Source organism: Vicugna pacos, chromosome 27, assembly GCF_048564905.1.
Source record: "Vicugna pacos chromosome 27, VicPac4, whole genome shotgun sequence".
In the NCBI taxonomy this organism is placed as follows: Eukaryota; Metazoa; Chordata; class Mammalia; order Artiodactyla; family Camelidae; genus Vicugna; species Vicugna pacos.
Genome location: NC_133013.1, coordinates 4,463,711 through 4,476,699, shown reverse-complemented (window position 1 = coordinate 4,476,699; position 12,989 = coordinate 4,463,711).

Here is a 12,989-nt window from a genome sequence, read left to right as displayed (position 1 = left end):
ACTTAGAGCTCTCACACCTGTGAGAGGGCCTCTGTAGTTTAATTATTTTTCAGCTTCTGGATCACCCACCTGGCAGGTTGGGGCCCAATTATATCACCAGCACAACCCTCCTACCATCCTAAGGTGGTTCCCTCTTTGTGTTTCCAATTGCATAAGGTTTCATTTGCTAGGTTCCAGGCTCTTTTTGATTGTAGTCACAAGGAGAGGTAAGCTTATGTTCCTACCAGCTGGCCATCTTGACTGGAAATCCTGAACTTGTCTACATTCAGAAATATTCTGAGGTTCCTGGTCCTGATAGAAAGTGACTTTTCTTACTGATTTTCAAGTTGTGAAACCCCATTAACGTAGTTCAGGATAGATTTTCTAAGAGGGACTTTGTAAGAATTGGATTCTTAAAGTCAACCTTAGTTCCTTAAAGTTCTTAGGTCACATCTGGTTTGATGCATATCAATTTCAAATATGATATTCTAGTCAAAGCATTGGCGTTATAATAAATGTTTCCAATTCTGTCCTGTTGCAAGGAGAAGAAATATTATTGAATTATCAGGAAACAGAAAATAAGAATTATTTTGGTTCTTAGTCACTTAAAAAAAGGAATTTTTGAAGAGACAAAAAGTGTGATATAAGTAAGATTTTTTATTAGTGATTTAAAAAAATAGTGAAAAGTAGTACACACCCACAAATTGGGAGCAGCCAATCCAAGAGAGGAAAACTGGTACCTTTCTTTATTTTTCCTGTTTTTACATCCTGGTTTCATAATTGATTGATTGATTGATTGATTGATTAACTAACAACTCCAGTTCCCTGCCCTCTGGGCCATTGAGAGCTCAGGGTCCCTGTGCTCTGGTTAATTAGACAGCACAGGTTCCTTGTATGCTGGATTGTTCCTTTCCCATTCCTCTACCTCTGCTCAGTGCTCATTTCTATCTAAACTACCTAACATTCCCCACCTCTAGTCATATGACTCCTACTCTTTGGGATGTAGAGGGTGATGACTGCTGTAGCTACTTCCTGCCAATTTGGGGCATCAGTGGACCTCATTTGTATCCCAAGTAGCTGTCTGTCACTGGACAGGAGGTGAGTGAATTGTCGGTGTCCATTAGGCACTTGTATAAAAGCTGTCTTGGCTGATTGGTTATTTCATTGTATAGCCATTTAAAGTTTGACTTGTGGTGTTGCTTCAAAAGCAGTTGCAGATTGCTAAGAGGCTTACAAGAATATGTGGCTCCCATCCATGAAGCAAATCTCAACAAGGTTTTCCAGGGGTTGGTCATTGAGATCTCTTCTATCACCAAGAGAAATGGATAAAGTCTCATGACATAGGTGAAAGGGAAGAGAGTCATCTGGTGATGGTAATAGTGTAGCAGGATTGAGTGTCCCACAGAGACAGTGACATCTGGGTTTTTGAGAATTTGAGAGCCAGAAATGTCCCTTGCTTTTTAAAAGATCAAAAAATTGATATGAAGCATATGCTTGTATAGGGGCCCCCAGAGTTAGATTAAAAGCTTCCACCAGGAGAGTGGAGAGTGCTCCCAACTCTCTTAGGTAGGATGATCAGCCTTGAGCAGTGGGATCTAGCTGATTGGAGAGGCTATCAATGGACTGTTGGGTAGGACCCAGCCATTGGATGAGGATCCCCAAGGCTATTCCTCCTTTGTCATGAATGTATAACTGGAAGGGCCTTGTGGGATCTGGAAGTCCCATGGCTGGGGATCTTTCTAGGGGATTTTTTTTCACTTTTTCCATTGCTTCCTGTTGGGAAAGACTCCACCATAGAGGTACTGAGTCATCCTTACCCTTTAAACTCTCATACAGAGTTTGGTCTATAGACCAAAGCCTACAGTAACCTGTTAGTCCAAGAAATATCCTGAGCTGTTTTCAAGTAGTGGGATTAGGGAATAGTAAGATTCCCTAAATTCACTCAGGGGAAAGGCTATGGTTTGCAGGACTCCGAACAACAGCTATATAAGTTACCTATTGTTTGACCATTTTTACCTTGGATCTGGAAACTTTATATCCTGGCTCACCAAAGAAGTCAGGAGTTTGGATTGCATGCTGGATGGTCTGTTCTCAAGTAAGGGAGCAGATAAGTATGTCATCTACATATTGAAGATTAGTTCCTTTTTCAGGCTGTGAGTCCTGTAAATCTTGGGCCAAAGTTTGCCAATGAGGGGAGGACTGTATCTAAACTCCTGTGGTAGTACTGTCCATGTTAGCTGGTGTTGATACCAATTAGGTGAGTCCCACTGAAAGACAAATAATTATTGGGATTGGGGACTAAGGGGTATATAGAAGAAAGCATCTTTCTATCTAAGGCAGTGTACCACTGGGCTCCTGGAGGTATGTTTTCAGTAATACATAGGGGGTTGGAACCACTGGATGAAGAGGCACTACAGCCTCCTTTATAATTTTTAAATGTTGGGCTAGTGTATAGGCCCCATTCTTTTTAATGATCAGAAGGATATGTGAGTTGTAGGATCTAGAAGAGAAAGGTCTGGAGAAGGAAGTCAGGACTAAGTAGTTGGCCCCAGTATCCAAAATGATACTGCCACATCCATCCACTTTTCCCCATGGTTCTAGCCCTGTGATGAAGAACTTGAAGAACTCTTGCATTGGGGCTGACTGGACAGGGCCTCTTTAGTCCTGGACAACCATCTGCAGGTCACAGGCTTGTTCTCCCCCATGGGCTGTTTGGCTTGAGGGATGGAGGGCCACCCAATGACCTTGCTTGTTATACCAAAAGTAGGCAGATCTTGTAGATTTGTCCTCATGGGTTTATTTCTTGGCCCATTGACCAGGTCAGTGACAGATATATTGATCATCAGGCTTGTCTTGGGCTGCTGGGGCAGATGATTTAGTAATGGTGGCTGACCTTAAAGGGCTGTAATAATTTAAGCATGTCTGGCATCTTTCCTTCTTTCCTTCTCCTGAGCCTTGGACTCTTGTACCAGATCTAAAAAAACAAAAACAAAAACAAAAATCCTGTGGCAGCATTGATTAGCATTCAAGTATCATTCTGGGTTCCAGGATTTCCTTTTGGAGTTTTTGTCTAATATGACAGGCAGATTTAGTGAGATATTTATCCCCTAAATGAAGGGTATATGGTAGGGAGAGCAGGGGAGGATATATATTTAAGGGAGTGCCCCTCAAGGAGTTGTTGGGGACAGCAGATTGCTGAGAGTAACCATGGAAAAGGTGTTTATTTTTTTCATTCCTTTAAGAGATCAATGCTATCCCTCAGCAAATAAAAGTTCTGGATTTATGGTATTTTAGATCAGTTTCTTTGTATATTGTTGAAAAGATTAAGCTGGAGCAAGGTGGTTGAATTTATGCACCTATTTGAGTCATGCTTTTGGCTAAAATGTAGCCCAGGGGTGTCCCAGCATGGATCAACTGTTACCTTCCCATCTGAAGGGCAGGATACTGAGGAAAAGGGGGTCTTCAGAGATCAGGTTCCCAAGGTGAAGGCCACAGGCTACAGTTTGTTGTCTCAGTTTTCTGCCTGTAATCAAGAGTACCCTGAAGCCATGGACTAAAGAGAGCCTCCCAGGATTATTGGTTCACAGAAGGAGGACTCAGCATTCCGGCCTCCTCACTGGATGGGAAGTGTCCAGTCTTACCATAAGCTGGGAGTCTCCGCAGTCCAAGGAAATTATTTTAACCCCGCGGGTCATCGATGATTCAGGAGCAGGATCACTGCTCAACTGGGATAACCAGAGACAGGGTGAGCAAAAACAGTGGAGTGAGTTAGGGTCCTTATGGAAGCTCCTGAATGTGGAAGGCAGCAGGAGAGGACAACATGAGCTAGAACTCCAGAAGCTCAGTTTTCTAAGGCAGAGATGTTTTCTTGCCTAAGCAAGTGTCCCTGGAAGGATATGAAGCCAGAAAGGAGTCAGAGACATTGTAGCCCATGGTTACTGTTATCGTGGTGTTTTCTAGAAAAGGCCACCAGGGATACTGTTACTTAAGCCTTGTAGGTGGCCAAATGCTAGTTGGCCAGTGAATAAGGCAAACAGGGTATTATTATAAGAGATACCAGGGCACCATACGTAAAAATAGTGCCAACATGGACGTGGCCCCAGATGCATTAGGGAATTGAGAGTTTTCTTTTAGGTCACAAAGTAAGTTAATAATATGCAAAAGGGAGGCATCCTTATCTGAACCATAGGACCTTGCAGTGATCAGTGGGAAAAAGGGAGTTAGAGATTGAAGGAGGGTGTTTTTTAGACAATTCGATAGTAGAGCTCAGAAAGCAGAAGCAAGGATCCCCAGCAAGACTAGAGACCAGTATATTAAGGTGTGAGTGATAAAATAATTGGTATACAGACCTGGTGCATTGTCTTTGGGCAGCTGTCTAATTCAAATGTTATCTTTTACTCTTCCTGATTTGGTAGCTTCTCTTTTGAGCATTGTTTTAAGGTGGTGAGTGGTCTTCTTTACAGGCCAGTCCAGTGTAAAAGCCAAAAGTGATTAGTTTACTGTGGTTCTGGAGCAAGCCTGGTTATCTCTACTTGGAGCTCCATGGCTGGCAGGGCTGGTGGTGGCAGAATGCACTGGGGCAGGCATGCATGTGGCTGGGCATAGGGGAAGGCAGTCCATGGCCTTAGTACCGTTGCACTGTAACTGGCCCAGTGCAGGGACCCAGATGGGCTACTTGCTGCCTGACTGGTTCAGTAGTTCTTGGAGCTCCACACCCTGTATCCTAGATCCACCCTCCACAGCCAGCCCTAGGAGACTGTGCTCCACTGGCCTTAGGGAGGCAGGGGAAAATGAAGGAAAAAACATTAGGTTTAAGTACACCTTCTGAGTCACGGCATCAAAATTTATGATAACCAGGAATAGGAAAATAAGAATTACATCAGTTCTTAGTCACCACCTCCCCCAAAAAAGAATTTTTGATGAAACAAAAAGCGTGATTTAAGCAATATTTTTTTTTCTTTTTTATTAGTGAAGTAAAAATAAAAGTGAAAGATAGGAAACTCCCCAAAATTGGGAATGGGCTAATCCAAGAGAGGAAAAGTGGCACCGTTCCTTTGTTTTCCTGTTTTTCTATCCTTGTTTCATGATTGATTGATTGATTGAATGATCGATAACTCAGGTTCCCTGCACTGTGGTTGACCTTGTGCTCTGGTTAATTAGACAGCTAAGGTTCCTTGCATTCTGTATTGTTCCTTTCCCCTTCCTAGCCCCCTGCCCAGTGCTCATTTCTATCTAAACCATCTAACAATTGAACTTATGCAAATAACTGTATTGCCTTAAATATAAGGATATTCATTGAAAGTTTAGAATTCTGGAGTTTCAGATAGGGGTAAAAAGGAATTGTTATATATTTGTTCACAAAGGTATGTTTTACCAAATTGCGGAAAGCTACACCTAGATTAAGATAAAAGGATTTCCTTCAATCTGGAAAAGAAAACTTGAAAACAAAAACAACAACATATGAACCTAGGGATGTTTCAAAAAATGTTTAAAACATCATAATTCCCCCCCATCAGTTTATTCAGTCACAGGGAATTCATTCTTATTCTGCATGATTGGTGGTTAACAGCTTTAATAACTCATAAATGTTGTCACTCCTTCTGGGTATTCTTACTTAGTCTAGTGGCATAGATTCAAAGTTGTTCACATTCTGCCAACATAGAGCATTCTTGCCTGTAGCTAATGGTAAAAACTTCCACAAAGTTTGAAGTAAAAATACTCCCTTTGAAAATTGGTTTTGAGGAGTTATCAGCAATATCAAAATATTTGAATGCTTGACTAAATACAACCCCAGGCAACTGTGAAACCTTATTTGGCTTTGTGTTTAACCAAAATGACAATTAAAATATTTCAAAAGCAAATACAGAAAATGACATGGTTGTAAAAAAATGTAGCTCTTTTAAATTGACAAATTATTTTTCAGTAGTCAAATAAATGATAAAGACAACCTGAAGGAGATGGAATGATTTTAAAACACAAAATCTTGGTTCCCCAGGTAGAATACTTAGGTAAAACAGAAACTTTTTTTTGCCATTTCTTACTAACGCAAACCTATAATCTAAGAAAACATTCTTTCTGTAAAATGCCAGGCAACTAAATTCTGATATTTCATCAGTGTACCACTATTTATAAGGTTAATTATAAGTAAATCCATTCAAAACCTTATAAGTAAATCCATTCAAATTAGCCAGATTTGACCATATATTATAAGATTCCCTTTAAAGATTATTTTCCCACAAACTTTCTACCACTTTTGTTTTGTTTTGCTTTTAATATCCATTCCATTTTTGTCTTATTTGTTCCCTCTTTTCTATTCTGGAATATTAATCATTAATCATTAATTATTCTATTTTAGATTAATCATTTTACTTTAGGACAAAACTGTTCATTGTTTCCTTTAACAGAAACACATCTTTTATCACTCTTCTCATCAAAAACACATCTTAATTTCCTTGCCTACACAGTTTCTCTTTACCCTTATTAGTCTCAATAGTTTCATGTACGTGTATCATGAGCGTATCTCAACATTAGTCCTTTCTTTTGCAGAGAAAATTCAGAAGTAACCAATTATCAACTTTGTCCCAACAGTATCATTCTGTAGCAAATTTTTGAATAGATCATTTCATAATTTTTAGTGACATATGTCCTTATCTAGCATGTAATTAAATCTTAATTTTATATTAAATTTGACCTGTGTACCCAGGAAACCACCACCTCTCTCAAGACAATGACCATGACATTCCCTCCAAAAGTTACATTGTGACCCTTGGCTGTCCCTCTTCTTGTCCCTCTCTGCCTTCTTATCCCCAGGCCACCACTAACTTACTCTCTATCACTATAGATTTGTTTGCATTTTCTAAATTTATATCAATGTAATCACACAGTATGTACTTTTTGTATACTTGATTTCACTCAGCGTGATAATTTTGAGATTCCTCCATGCATGTGACTTTGTCAAAGTACAATTTCTAATGTTTATTAACATACCCCAAAATATTTAGATTTTCTAACCCCTGTAAAATCAAGATGCCAAGGAGACAAACATGTTCAGTAATTAAATTTTCATATATTAACCTTATTAGGGAATGATGTAGGTAGTCAATGAATATTCATTTTTACCTTGTAGTCATATAGCTTTAAAGTTCAAATTTTCAAATAAGTTAATGAAACTGTTTTTATATGGACATTTATAAGCATAAATATAAAAAACTTAAGTGTGAAATACATGATTGTTACACAACATGTTATAAATTATATAAAACATAAAACACTTATTAAATATTGCCTTATACATTTTATATAGTTTACATCTGCTTAATTCAATTCTGTTTAACAATTAATTTGATTTAATCATGAAAGTTTCATGAGCTACACAACACATCTAGCCATTATTCTGTTTTTTTGTTTTTGGTGGCATATTATGTAAGTACCAAATATCAGAAGCAATCAATATAAACATTTAAAAAAATCAAAACTACAATGAGGTATCACCACACATCAGTCAGAATGGCCATCATTGAAAAGTCTACAAATGAGAAATGCTGGAGAGGTTGTGGAGGAAAGGGAACCCTCCTATACTGCTGGTAGGAATGTAGCTTGGTGCAGCCACTGTGGAAAACAGTATGGAGATTGCTCAAGAGACTAGGAATAGATTTACCATATGACTCAGGCATCCCAATCTTGGGCATATAGAAAAAAGGAATCCTACCTGAAAAAGACACCTGCACCCCAATGTTCATAGCAGCACTACTTAAAATAGCCAAAACATGGTAACAGCAAAATGTCCATCAACAGATCTCTGAATAAAAAATATATGGTATATTTCTACAATGGAATACTATTCAGCCACAAAAGATGACAACATAACGCCATTTGCAGCAACATGGATGTCCCTGGGGAATGTCATTCTAAGTGAAATAAGCCAGAAAGAGAAATAATACCATATGAGATCGCTCATATGTTGAACCTAAAAGAAAAAAAAATAGGAGAACATAAATACAAAACAGAAACAGATGCATAGACATAGAATACAAGCTCGTGGTTGCCAAGGGGGAGGGGAGTGGGAAGGGACAGATTAGGAGTTCAAAATTTGTAGATACTGATAGGTATATGCAGAGTTGTATAGCACAGGGAAATATATACAAGATCTTGTGGTAGCTCACAGTGAAAAAAATGTGACAATGAACATATATATGTTCATATATAACTGAAAAAGAAAACTCAATGGTTTAAAAAATATTTAACCATATTCTCCTTTTTTCCTCATTCTTTTTTTATTTGTAGTGTTTTGACATGCATCAGGTGATTCTTTTTTTTTAATTTTAACACTTTATTCTTTTAGAGAAGTTTCAGGCTCACAACAGAACTAAACAGAAGATAGAGTTCCCACATATCCCTCTCCACCCACAAATATATACTCCCCTACCCTCAACATCCCACATCAGTGTGGCATACTTAGTACAAATGATGAACCAACATGGACAGGTTCACTAAGTCCATAGTTTATATTATGGTTCACTCTTGATGTAAAATTCTATGGGTTTTGTCAAATGCATAATGACATGTAACCATCACTATAGTATCATACAGAATAATTTCATTGCCCTAAAAATCCTTTTTCTTCATCTTTTCATTCCTCCTCCCCTCCCACCCTCCATCTCCCCAACCCCCTGGAAACAATGATTTATTTATTATTTCTGAAGCTATGCCTTTTCCAGAATGCCATTTGGTTGGAATTTCTTAGCTTTTCTAACTTTTCATAAATTGCCGAAAAAAATGCATCATTTATTTTTATTATACATTTTGTTCTTAGGATGGATTTATAGGTCTATAATTTGAAAAATCTAGTGGAGATAATTTATGCTTAATTTTCACTAATAAATGTGGGTGCAAACTAAGGAGTTTGCATTATATTTAATGCTGGCAAGTTGGAAGTTTATGCATTTTATTTTGCCAACAATTTAAAATCTAGATTTATCTACAAGATTATCCCACACCATGGGAAAGTTTAGAAACTGAATGTGTTCCTATATTTCATATGGTTTTTGTAATACCTAACATTAGGTAAGAAGCACTTGTTTTTTTCTCTAAACTTATTTAAGCAGAATCCTTTGTGGGATTTTATCAACTAATATCAACCTGGGTATTAGCATGGCTAGACAAATGTCAAGTATACATAACTTACATGTATGAACACATACACAAGCACATGAAAATACAGACATGCCAACAGAGACCTCACAGTTTTAACTATAAATCTTAGATACAGATCAGTAAAATATAGTGATATAATCAGATTGATTCATCTGCACTTTATATTTTCATCTGAATTGTTATGGAGAAGACTTTTAAGATGTTTCTTTGCCCTGACTTATGTTCTGATGGCAGCTGTGGACTCAGTTTAAGGTCAGTGACTGAAGAGACATCCAGCAGTGTTCTGAGTGTCTCCAAGTCATCTGAACAGGTTAAACATCTGTTTTCAAATAGCCTTTTTTTTTCTCTATTCAAACTCAGGTGATTCTTTAAGGGGGTCTCTTAATCTATGAAGAGCCCTCAATGGAAGTCAAGTTCAAGTGACTACAAGGAATGGAGGGGCTGAGGGGGGAAAAGTCTGGCTGATGGGCAGAAGGATGGAGGAGTTAAGAATTTGAAGGGAGGCATGTCAAAGTATCAAGGGAACTGGAGGGAAGGTTTATAGGGGTAAAAGGAGGAAGCAGAAGCAGCTATGATGGGAAGGGACAGGTTTTAGAGAAGCCAGTGTGGAAAGGCCTTAAATATCCCAGAGTCCATTGAAGTTTCAACTTATCCTTAGTAAAAAAAAGTACCAAGAACAAAGGAGCAGAAAGAGTTAATGGGGAACATTTTTAGCAGGGGTTCTTGAAGATGGTCTCCAGTCCAAGGAGAAGATCCCATGTCTTAATTATCAGTAACTACTTACTTGTGAACAGAGAAATTTGGGACTCTCAGTCTAGTATCTGGTGGTCTATCACTTTAGCCCTGGTTCTTACACCCAGGTGCTTGTTTTGGACTCTGGTTCAGCTAATGATTAGCTGGGACTCTACCCCAGCTTCTTACAAACACAAAAACCCAGCATTGTACCCTAGCCTTTCTTTTCCTGGGACCCTAATACAGCTTATAGAAAATAATTCCAATCTTAAGAAACAAAATCTGTTGCCTCCAGCTTCAAAGGATCTTTGTCTGGAATATTTATGTGGGAGTTGGACAAATCAGTGGATGCTCAATCAGTCAGAGATGAAGACAAAGTCTTCCTAAGTGCACAGTTATGTTCCTGGGTGAGTGATCTAGTGGTCCATTGATGAATCTGATCCTATCCCATTTGTAGTACCATAGTGTCAAAGAGAAGCCACAGGTTCAAGCAGTAAAATGGATTTTACTCTGGACTGTTGCACTAGGGAATAGAAGGCCTCAGTATGGAATGTGTCCATTTCCAAATAGTGCATGGACTCCTGGGAATTTGTAGCTAAGGAGTCTGATATGGGTCAGTGGGTGGACTATTATAAGAGGAAGTATCAACTATAGGGGTGACTCTACCTGCATCAACCTAACAAGATTATTGGGTTCTTGCTGAATACAGACCAGGATGATCTGTAATCGCCTGTCAGATGTTGGAGGAAGCAAAACCTGATTGATATGGAGGGTGATTAGACATGAAAGATGAGGGACTCTTACTAAACTGACTTAACTGAGTTCTTGCTAAGGATTTATCAAGGAAGTGCACAGATGGACATAGGGGACACCCAGCTCCAGTGTTGCGAGCCAGTCTTCAGTGTTCTGGAGTTCTTGGAGAATTTCAGTGTTCTTCTCTCTGTGCAACCGCCTGCCATGCAGAAAGGAGTTGCCTTTGGGAAACAGCACACAAACAAAAAGAAAAGACTGCTGGTACCAAAGCCCTAGCAAATGTTGTGTCCAGCCCTGATGGGCAATTGCAATGAGCAACACTTACCTGAGTGTTTCTGTTGGGATCATCTGATTGTTTCTGAGTTTTCAGAATCTGCTCTCTAATCTGATTAGATTTAAACATGATAATGACTGCTTCCAATAGTAAGCAGAGCACTGTTAGACAGTGTTTTCAGCTGATTATGGAGATTAATTAGTTTCCTTGGGCCTGGCTCTTTACAATGGATCCTTCTTTCATGGAAACTGCATTATTTATTTATTTATTTATTTATTTATTTATTTATTTATTTATTTATTTATTACTTACTTACTTACTTACTTACTTACTTACTGGAATAGACAGTAACCTTGGTACAGATTTACCTTACCTGTATTCAAAACTACTGTTAAAACAATCATTCAAGGACTTAAAGAATGCCTTGTCCACTGTTACATTATATTATACATCATTGCTTCAGATCAGTGAACATATTCCATAATAGAAGAACTGTGGCAGTGGGCCCATGTGCATGGAATTCCCCACTGTTCTGAAGTACCGTTCTGAAGTAGCTTGTTTGACAGAATGGTGGAAGGACCTCTAGAAGACTGTCTTATGGAGCCAGGTGGGAGGACATTTGTTGCAAGGCTTTAACAGGGCTTTTGAGTAGGCTGTATATGCTCTGATCAGCAGCCATTAGGGCACTGTTTCCTTATATCCAGGCTTCATGGGTCCAGAATCAAGGGATGGTAAAGAGACAGGCATCGTTTATGCTTCCTGGTGCCCCAGCTTTATGCTCTGTTGACCCAGAGCTCTTAGATACACAGGAAGCACTGCTTCCCCTGGGCAACAGAGCGATGATTCCCCTGGATGGATGTTAAGTATGTCACCTGGCCACAGTGGGCTTCTAGTGACTATGAGTTAATGTGCAATTGAGGGAGTTTGGGTGCTGGCTAGGGTGATTGATTCTTCCCTGGATGGATTTTAAGCATGTCACCTGGCCACAGTGGGCTTCTAGTGACTGTGAGTTAATGTGCAATTGAGGGAGTTTGGGTGCTGGCTAGGGTGATTGATTCTAGCTACTCTCTGAGAAAACCCATAGTTGCACAATAGTTAAAATGGTAAAAACAGATTTATTCAGGAATTCATGACAATTGTAACAAGGTCAATTCTGCAGTCAGTCCACCCTTTTGTTCAAAGGATTGAAAAGAGATTCTTTGTCCCTTAAAATAACATGAGTTCCTTTCTTGCTAGGTTGTGTATGGCTCATTAAAGACCTGTTAAGTTGTCTGATGATATTTGGTAGTAGAGGGTATGCTCTATGGTGTTAGTTACCAAATATTTAAGGAAGTGGAATTTCTATGAAAATAGCTGAAAAACAAAGACTAATATGAAAACCCATTTCTGTTTCTAGAGGGAAGCCTGTTCAGATTTCTTGACATTGCTCTAAAAGCATCTTTGGTTGCTGGGTACAGACCACAGTGGTAATCCAATGGATATCCTGGCTTGAGTTGAAATTTCTATAGTGATGGCATTGGGTTTTCTGTTGAACTTTCTGTGTGGTACACCCAAAAGTAGACATGAAGTTTGCCCACACATGATCATTCATGGTAATGTACTGAGGTTTATACCTAGTCATACAGCCACAACTTGTAGAGATTTGGGAATAGGAAAGTTTTACTTGTCCACGATTCCAAGTCAGAAGGGAGAAAAATTGGAAACATTAATTTGGAGAGCCATAGGCAGAAACTGGAATAAACTAGAACTTGGGCTTTTGTGTTTACTGGCAAAATGTCCAAGATGGAATCCAAATGGGTAGAGTGCAGTTTTCCATTGAAACATAATTTTTCTCACTAAGATCACCAACATTCAATCAGAAACAAAGTAAGATGAATTTGTTTGCAAGATCATCTTGTTTCAATGTACTCTGCCTGATTATTTACATAAATGCAGCAAGAATAGTGATTGACCGCAAGACCTCTTGAGTTTGCTTTGCTGGAATTTTCCATAAGACTATTCAGTGTTTCTCCAGGTTGGAAAGTGAAGTCCAGGACTCACCAGGGAACTGTGCCTGTGCTTCCTGTAGCATCCAGTGAGTTTCTGTCTTCCAGGATTT